We start from the raw sequence: 9077 nt of genomic DNA on the forward strand, positions 1-9077 counted from the left end.
AGTTTTCATGCTCACTTTTGCAAATTACTTCAAATATATCTCAAGAAATTAATTAACTCTGTCTTCAGTTAGAGATGTATGTACCTTAAAACATTCAAAACACTCAAGAAGTTCTAATATCTTTGGTCGATCCTTAGCCAAACTGTAGCCTTGTTGGAGTCCCTGTTTTATTTTTATTCAGACACCATTAGCAAAAACATGTGTAGACTTCCATTTGAACACTGCTGATCTATTCTCATCTGTCATAAGTGTCTTTAATTTTATCACACCGGGCAGCTAGTGAAAAAAACCCAAAAAGTGGAGCATAATCCTTTGCAAATTTTAGGAATTGAGAAAATTTATGTTACTGTTATGGCACCTGGTTTCTACTGTGAGCTGGTCTTATTAAGAAATGCCACATTGCCCAGTGGGTGGTGTTTGAGGGCAGAGGAGTAAGGATGCAAGCAGGACATTAACACTTGCCCACTGATGAGACACTCCTGGACAGTGCTGCTAATTCTGGGAAGGCATGTTCCCTCCCTCTGCCTGGAAAAAAGTGAGAGAGAATAGAGGAATACACAATTAGTAACAAGGCAAATCAGCAAAAGTGTTAAATGAGTTCGTAAAGAGTTGAGAAGGGAATTAGAGAACACAGATGCTCAGGGAAGTATTGGCAATAAGAGAAGATGATGTGGATGGACCTTGTGGAGGGATAAAATCTGGTTCAGTGGCAAGATGGAGCAAGATTAGAAAGAAAGTTCAGGCCTGACCTGTGTGCCTGAAGATGACACGACCTGGAGGGAAAGGTGACTTCATCTGAAGATGCTTTGCCCTTGTGCTTTGTCTTTTAAGAATAGCAGTGGCACATTTCTATTTGTACCTGCTCCTGTCTCCATGCTGGCCAGTACCTCCTTGAACACTAACTTGCACAGCAGAAATGATGAAATATCCATTGTTATTGGGAAGAGATGGCATTCCTTTCATTCAGAAGGAATTTCAGGAGTGCCTGTGAAAATTGTTGGGAAGGCAACTCTGCAAAATTGAAGCTTTTATTCTCTATACTCAGTATAACACACATGGTTGGAGGAAGGTTTGCCCTCAGACCATGGGGAACTGAGAAGGTTGCTCAGCACTGGAATTTCTACTGAATGGGTCAATAAGCCCACTGATGTACTGGTGCCTTTCATGGCATGCCTAGAAACTGCTATTGAATGCAATGCAGCACTGACACCTCAGTGAATCGATTCCTCTGAATGCCATGCCAAGCAGATGAGAAGCCTTTGTCAGACAGTTTGGGTCAAGTTCATCATCCGATCCCTGACCTATAGCTTGTGGGAGCGGAGTACAAAGGATGAAGTCATCAGAAAAGTGCAAAGGTCTTGTGCCCTTGGAGGGGGGAGTCAGATGTGCAAGAGGAACAGCATATTCAAAATAAATCAATAAATCAAAGATGCCGGCCCTGGGCAGATGGGTTTCTGTGCTGATTCTGGTGCCCGTGAAGAAGCACAGCAAAGCAAGGGTTGCCTTGGTGTCTGAGAGGGGCTTTTACCCCATAGGTTTGGAATGTGCTGTCACCACTGGAGCATCAGAGGATATTTAACATGCAGTGCTGTGTGCCTTTGCTCCCCTGACCACAGGACTAAAGCCTGCAGAGTGAGAAGGATTTTTCAAAGTGGTGTGGTGGGCTAGCAGGAAAAAAAAAAAGAATAAGTGTGTGGTGCTACAGCTATTCTTCTATGTAAATGTCTCTTTTTACTCTGTTCAGATTCCATTTTCCCCAGGCTTTCCTCTGATTTCTTTATCTCAGTAGAAGTGGGTCAAACTCATCTCTATGTTCAAGAGGGAGGTCTCCACTACTGCATCTAAATAAAATACCTTCAGTCAAATGTCACAGCCTCCCCACTCCAGTAAGGGGCATGACTGCTTCTATAAGCATGAGAAGGTCCCAGATCATAATGCCGACATTGCTGGACAGCTTGGTGGCTTTTCAGCTTTTCCCTCTCTGTACATCCACGTCGAATCCAGGATTTGTGATATGTTGGAGAGGGTGGATGTTCTTGTCTCTGTGGTTTGGGCAAGAGAATGAATAGGACTAGTCTGGCTCCAAAAGTCAGGATATTAGTTACATTTTGGTAGGCTCTCCAGCAGGGCATGCTGACCACTGCATGTACCAAAACAACCTGGGTTGCTTTTTCTGGCATGACATTTCAGCTCCATGCCTTAACATGTTTGCATGGAAAGTGAGACAGGGGCAGCATTTTCAAAGGTGAGGATGCAGAGGTATGCAGGGACCGGTAGCAGAAGGGTTTGCTTGAAGAGCTGGAAAATTAAATAAGGAGAGTCTAGGAAGGATGATTTAGGAGTGCAGGGAAAAAGCTATGGACAGATAAATGGAGTATCAATTTAGAGTAAATTGCAGTGTAACAGCTCTGTGCACACAAGTATTATGGGATTGTAGAAGCCAGGCAAGTTTAACCCTTATATCCCAGGTCTGGATATGTCACTGCTGTGGCTGGACTGGCTAGTTCTCAAAGATTGCAGGGTATTTCTGGCTTTTTAACGATGGGACAGTTTTAGATCTTGCCACAGCTTGATCCATTTATGGCTCCTGGATCCTTGTGTGGGAACAGAAGAAATAAAGTGAGAACTTGAGAAGAGTTTGGAGAATGAAAGCCCAGAGAAGTGAGAGGGAGCAGGAGGTGGGAGGCATCTGTGGGCCTCTGTGGTGGTGGTACAGAGCAGTTCAGGGAAGTAGCAGGGAAGCCAAAAGTCTGGGGTAAGATGACATTGTCAAACTGATGAGACCACCTCCAGGCCAGGAGGAGAAAAGCCACGAGTGAGCCCAGCACCCGCCCCAGCCCAGTTCCAGCCCAAACTGCTTTCTGGAGGTAGCTGTGGCCATGTCACACCAGCAGAGCTGTGGTGGGGTGTGCCCATGGCCTGGCTGACCAGCCCTCCCACTCATCTTACGGGAGTTTGTTTGGCCTGTGCCAGCTCTCCGTAGGTCACTCTCCTGGTACATTGGGGTGTGCCACAGCCTGCTCTGCCTATGGGGATACTTGCTAGATTTCATAGAATTACGGAGTAGTTTGGGTTGGAAAGGACATTCAAAGGTCATCTAGTTCAACCCTCTGCAATGAGCAGGGGTATCTTCAACTAGATCAGGTTGTCCAGAGTCCTGTCCAACCTGACTTTGAATGTTTCCAGGGATGGGGCATGCACAACTACTCTGGGCAGAACCATCCTCATTGTAAAAAAAATATTCTGGTCTAGGACCAACTCCCCCATGGACTTCAGCAGCCTGGAGGTTCACTACCTCACCACTCAAGCCCTGTGGCCCCACTTTCCTCTGGGGAAGATTGCTGGAGGAATTGGCTGGAGGGGCAGCTTCTCAATTTATTTTGAAGTTTCAGTTGTTATCCCTGCAGGAGTAGGAAGTTGTAGTGGAGTGAGCAGTTGCCATTTCATGCTGTTAATACCAGTGACATTGTAATTTTCATGGCTGTAAAGATGCCTGGAGCAGAGGGTGGGCCCACTTGAAGTTAGCAGCAACAGGGGTTTTTTCATACTCAAGAGAACAAATGATCTTTCCAGAAAGCAACCTTCACGTCTGTTGCTATGATCTGCCCTCCTCCCAAGAAAGTACTCACTTCAGAAAGACTGCAGCCCTGCAGAGTGTGAAGGGCTACCCATAAAACAGACACACACACACACACACACATGCAAACAAAAAACCCCAACAAAGCAAAAAGCCACAAACAAGGAACAAAACAACAACAACAAAAAACCACCCACACCCCCTCTCTGAAATAAGAAGCAGCTGCTGGAAGTGAGAGCTAGACTAATGTGGGGATGAAAGCATTTATGCAGAGCAGAGGTGGGGAATATTGGCTCAGTGGAGTGGGTGGAAGCGTCCTCATGAATGAGCAGCACGAAGCAGGGCTGCCTCAAATAACAAAGAGGAAAGGAGGGTGTTAGGATTTGATAGTACAGACTTCGGAAAATATGAGAAGTTGAGGAGAGAAGGAAATCATGGCTAATTTAAAACTGCCTTGGAGAAGCAGGTGGGAGGAAGACCTTGAACATTTATTACACTGGGACTTGAAAGTAAGGAAATGGTAAAACAAGGGTTGGAAGGCAGAGCAAGGGAGGGCTCATCTCCTGATTGCTCTTTAAAATTAACAATACTGACTCTCAAAGAGAGCACTGGGAAGTTTCTGAGAAAATGCAGAAGTCTTGGAGTAAACTGTCCTAAGGGAAGGGCTGAGGAAAGAGAATGAAGCCAGTGGCTTCCAGAAAAATGATGATGATATGATGAGTCAGAGACACTTTCAGTTGCACTGAAATATTTACTCTTTGTCTGCCTGTATCCACATCAAGAAATGAGGGCAACCCTTCTTTGACAGGTTAGAGTTATGCTATCAGGAGGTATGCTAAGGGGGTAAATAACAGCACCCAGAGGAGCTTTATCAGCTCTTCCCGTTGTTACTTGCTTTGGACCAAATTCTTATTGACTCAGTTGGGTGCATACTGGGGTGACCAGGAGCAGAGACTGGACACCTCTTCCCAGTGTGCCTGCATTTCCCTTTTTTGCATGCTTATCTTGACAGAGGTGACAACTCCTTTAAACAAGGCACACATGACAGTGGCAGTGTGCCTTCTTGAAAAGTTGCCTGGGTCCGCATGCCACATTTTTTACAAAGAGAGTGAGGACCATCCAGAAAAAATAGGCACAAGCAGCCAATACAATCAGTTTCAATGTATTCTCATTTTTTTCAAGAAAAGAGGCTGAACAACTCTCCAAAATAATCAGAGCTGTTAAATAACACTTATTCTGTGTGGAGGAAGTACAGTGCTATGGGACTATTGGCCCATGCCAAGGAAAACACTTGGACTTGCTATAACAATGGACCAAACTGAAGGAAATGGGAGGCTGTGGGGCCTATGGGCTGTTCTGGAGGGAGCTGGGGGAGTGGGACCTGGTGGCAGAGCCGAGGGAGGAGACGCACGTGCTGGTCGTGCCTTGCCATGCATGTGGAGCACTCGTTGGCTTGCTCTTCCCCAGACAGTGTATCCCAGCAGCCAAGCCCAAATCAGGTCATGAAAACAGAGCACTGCCACCATGCAGCAGTTTTGTGGTGATCAATCAAATCACAGTGATTTCACTGAGGGAAAAACTTAGGCTTTATTTGCAAGGGTAAATATGTATATATTTTTTTCCTTTCCTCTCTGCTATACTAAATATTACCTGCTCATATTCAACAAATAGTCAATATTTCTGAAACACTGTTCAGGATCCCAGCATCAGCACTGAATAGAGATGTAGCAAAGGTTTTAATGCTTAGAGTATTAGAAATCCTTTAAGGTCTATATCTGATCAATCCCATATTCTGCCTCCACCTTGTTACTAATATATTAATATTGTATATTAATAACCTTATTTCAAACCAGTCTGTCTCTGTCCCACTCAGACACATCCCATTCTCACAGGTACGTAGATTTTCAGACCTCTATGCTCAGGTGTCTGCTCCATAACAGCAGTATTGAGCAACCAGACTAGCTGCTGACGTGGCCCAGGATGGGGAGGCAGGGAGACAGACAAGCAGCCTGCTCACTACAGGCTGCTGGATGGAGAGTGCTGGTTGTGTAGAGCCAGATTCTATTTGCTGCTGCAGTAACCCAGCATAGTGGCACTTATGCAAAGACCCATCACAGATACGTTGCGCTTCATGCACTTCATGTAGAGCTATCACATGACAAATACGCCACTTGCGTGCATAGGTGTCAGATTAAAAACGAGCAGTGTTTGGCCTGAGCATGTACATACTAGCTGTGCTTGCCTGGTGATGGGAGGGAAGGGCTTCAACTGTGTCAGAGAATTTGTATGTGAAGAGATTTAATGAAGCTCTCTAAGCTCACAGTCATTTTCTTGTGCTTTTTGTGGAGCAGAAGGTGAAAATGTAGATTTGATCAGTATTGCTGGATCTGTTCTAATAAAAGACATCCTTATTTTGTCTTCCCTTCCTCACACAAGGAGACATATTAGCTCCTGTGTTTCTTTTTTCTGCCTCTGCACACAAACCATATCTCTCCCTCCTATAGATCTCCCTGTAATGGTATTTATTCTTGATCTGCAGATGCCCTTAGTCATCCCCAGTCTCCAGCACTGTTAGACAGCTGTTCCTGTCTATGGCTGTGCATGGGGCAGCCCCTCTCCCCCACAGCCAGCTCCGTGTGCAGCTGCAGCAGGGCTCCCTTCTGGTCTCCTGCATCCCAGCAGCTGCTCTTCTGGACTGCATGAGATCCCCACATGATGGGCTTCATGCAAGTAGGACGTGTCATGGTGCGTAGCTGGAAAGGGGAACGCTCACAGAAACTGATGGAGGGATGAGGTGGTGCCCCCCTTGGATCGCCCCTGCCTGCAGGGAGCAGTGTGAGGATGTGGTACTGGGAGGACCAGCATCATGCCAGGGCAGGGCTTCTCCTGACCCAGACCTGCTGCACAGGGCAAATCCCTCATGCCCTGGAGGCAGGAACAGGAAGGGAGGAATGGTTGAAACAGGAATTGCTGACAGCCTTATTTTGGTCAATGTCCCACTGAAGTCAATGGGATGTTGCTCCAGGAAAAACTGGATAAGGATCTGGGGTTTGGCAGTGGCAGAGGTTCTATCGTCTCACTGTTTATTCTCTGAGTGGAGCCCTAACTCTCTGTTTGTGACTTCATGATCATTTCCAGAGCTGTGCTAATGATGTCATACCCGGGGGATTCTGGCTTCAGGTGGAAAATTAACAGCAGGAGCAGATGAACTCTTTAATAAACAAAGTTCCTGTTTTCATGCAAATGTCTTTAGAAATAAGGAATGAGGGGAGTGAGAAATATAGAAATTTACGGTATAGAAGCGACACTGTTTGGAAACAGACTTTTTATGAGTTTTCCAAGAGGCGCCAGCTGCTCTTTAATGTTTTCATTTAAGAGTTTTATGTATGAAAGCTCTAGCTTGTGTAAACAGCAAGGCTGAGAAAGTTGCAGGGATTATTGTTAATGGTGAACCTAACAGGCTGGGGATTTGGCTCGGAAAAGACTGTGAGTGTTGACTTTTTTCGGAGCGGAGGTTTCTAATGCGGCTGGATGATGCCTCTGATGTCGCTGTTGTTCCCTGGGCTCTCCTGCCCATGTCTCTCACTCTCGTGGCCACCCCCAATATCCCTCCTTTTCTCCAAGACCTGAGAGAAGGTGGCACAAGCGCATGGGAAACCCTTCAGGCAGGGCAGCACCTTCTCTGCTGTACCGCAGTTTGTCATCCTCCAGGAGCAAGCCCCGGGTTAGGAGGTGGCCAGGTTTCCACACTGCTCCTTGCAGAGCTCTGGAGGCAGGGCTGGGCAGGCTGCTGCTGCGGCAGCATGGCAGAAATGCAGCCAGCCACCCATCGTCCTCCCTGTCCTGTGCCCTGCTCCTCCCTGCCCTCACCAACAGCCACTGCTAATCTGCATCAATTCATCTGCTGTTTTGGTGAGTGCCTACTGTGCACTCCAGTTAATAGAATTGCTTTATTTTGCTGGAGAGAGTGCTGGAGCCCATGCCACAAACAGCTTGTGAGTGTTTTTCTGGTGGGTTCCCTTTGTTTGGCATTTAACCGTCCATGTGTGGCACCAGACTTAAAAAATAAAAAAGAAATCCCTTCAGCAAAGCCAATGGACACCCAGCACTTCCCAAGGAGGACCTGGGAGAGGATCCATGGTGCTTGCTGCTCTTCATCTTGCTCTCAATGTTTTTCTGCAACAGCTTTCTGTTTCCTCATCTACAGGAATACTCTGCATCTCGCCTGCCTGTTTTCGAAAAGGTGCTGATGACAGCTAAGATAACAAGAGAGTGGGTTTTGGGGGTTTTTTTGCCTTCATGAGAACACCTCCAGTTCTATTAATAAAATCCTGAATCTGACTTGTCCTTCTGAGAACTCCCAGCCTCTCTTCACCCATTCAAATCTGTATTTTTAAGCTGCTGTAGGTGGATTGTCGACAATGGTTGTTATGCAAACTCCAAGTGCTGGCTTCAGGAGCTTCTTAGAAATATGCAATGAGTAATCTTTATGTTTCTGACAGGTCTACGAGGAGGGAGGGTGTGCATTTTTGCTGAAGATAGGTTGACAAAATAAGTGTCAATTCATGACAAACTGACTGCCAAAAATACTCACATCAAACACTGAAAACAATTAGTGAACAGTATGACAGAACATCTCTAAGGCTTGGGAGTGCACTGAGGACAGAACCCCTCACTAGTAAATGGATATTTTAATGTTTTTTCAAAATCTGGTTCAGGAGAAATTATCAGGTCCTTTGTTCTCCAGCATTATTTGTAGGTTTGTGTCAGTTTTCGGATTTGGGGTGTTTTTGGGAACTCATAGCCAGTGGCTATACTTGAAAGATAAGATAGGTATATTTATTTTTTGAGCTTGTTGTGTGAAGTGACCAGTGATCACATGAGACCTGGCTAATACAGCGGGATCACAGAGGTGTGACATGGACATGAAAATCTGAGGAACTGTGTCAGTAACAACCTGGACTGCAGAAGCTTCTGAACTTGAAGCTGAAGCAGCATCCTGTGCTCCAGCAGGCTGATTAATTTCATACTTTGGAAAGAATTTATCTGAAGAGAGATTTCCCTGAATAGAGAACTGGCTTTTGATAGCTTCCTTTGTACATGGTCAGCATCAGAAGTATAATATGCAAGTCTTCAGATGCCAAGCTGAGCAAAACAGGGACAAGAAAGACTTCTCAGGGCAGGGGACTGGCAGCAAGATGAGATAGCTGTGCACTTGGGAGAGTCGCCATGTGGTGCAGTTTGCCATTTGACCCAAAGCCATCACATCCTGCGCTGGCTGGAATTAGGAAGTTTGGCTTTGCGGTAGCTATTTCCTGACTGTGATGAGTGGCTCCTGCGACCTGCAGAGCATGCCAGCAGCAGATGGGGAAGAGGAGCCAGCACAGCCCCGTGATGGCCCTTGGGCTTGGGGTTGCTACTGCCTCTGACACGCAGGGTAAGTCACCTAGGAGTCAGTAACAGCATCAACCAGTGGTCCAGGCTCATCTCAGTTGGCTTT

The 9077-nt window shown here is 46.1% G+C and overlaps 1 long non-coding RNA gene across 1 annotated transcript; it reads right to left on the bottom strand.

Moving 5' to 3' along the window:
• Nucleotides 1–5858: 5858 nt before the first annotated feature.
• Nucleotides 5859–7725, bottom strand: LOC137471029 (uncharacterized). Its single transcript, XR_010997361.1, has 2 exons — nucleotides 6351–7725; nucleotides 5859–6087 (listed from the first exon to the last, which is right to left on the bottom strand). It is a non-coding gene; the product is annotated as an uncharacterized lncRNA (long non-coding RNA).
• Between the last annotated feature and the right edge of the window lie 1352 nt (nucleotides 7726–9077).

This window comes from Anomalospiza imberbis, chromosome 3 (assembly GCF_031753505.1).
Source record: "Anomalospiza imberbis isolate Cuckoo-Finch-1a 21T00152 chromosome 3, ASM3175350v1, whole genome shotgun sequence".
In the NCBI taxonomy this organism is placed as follows: domain Eukaryota; kingdom Metazoa; phylum Chordata; class Aves; order Passeriformes; family Viduidae; genus Anomalospiza; species Anomalospiza imberbis.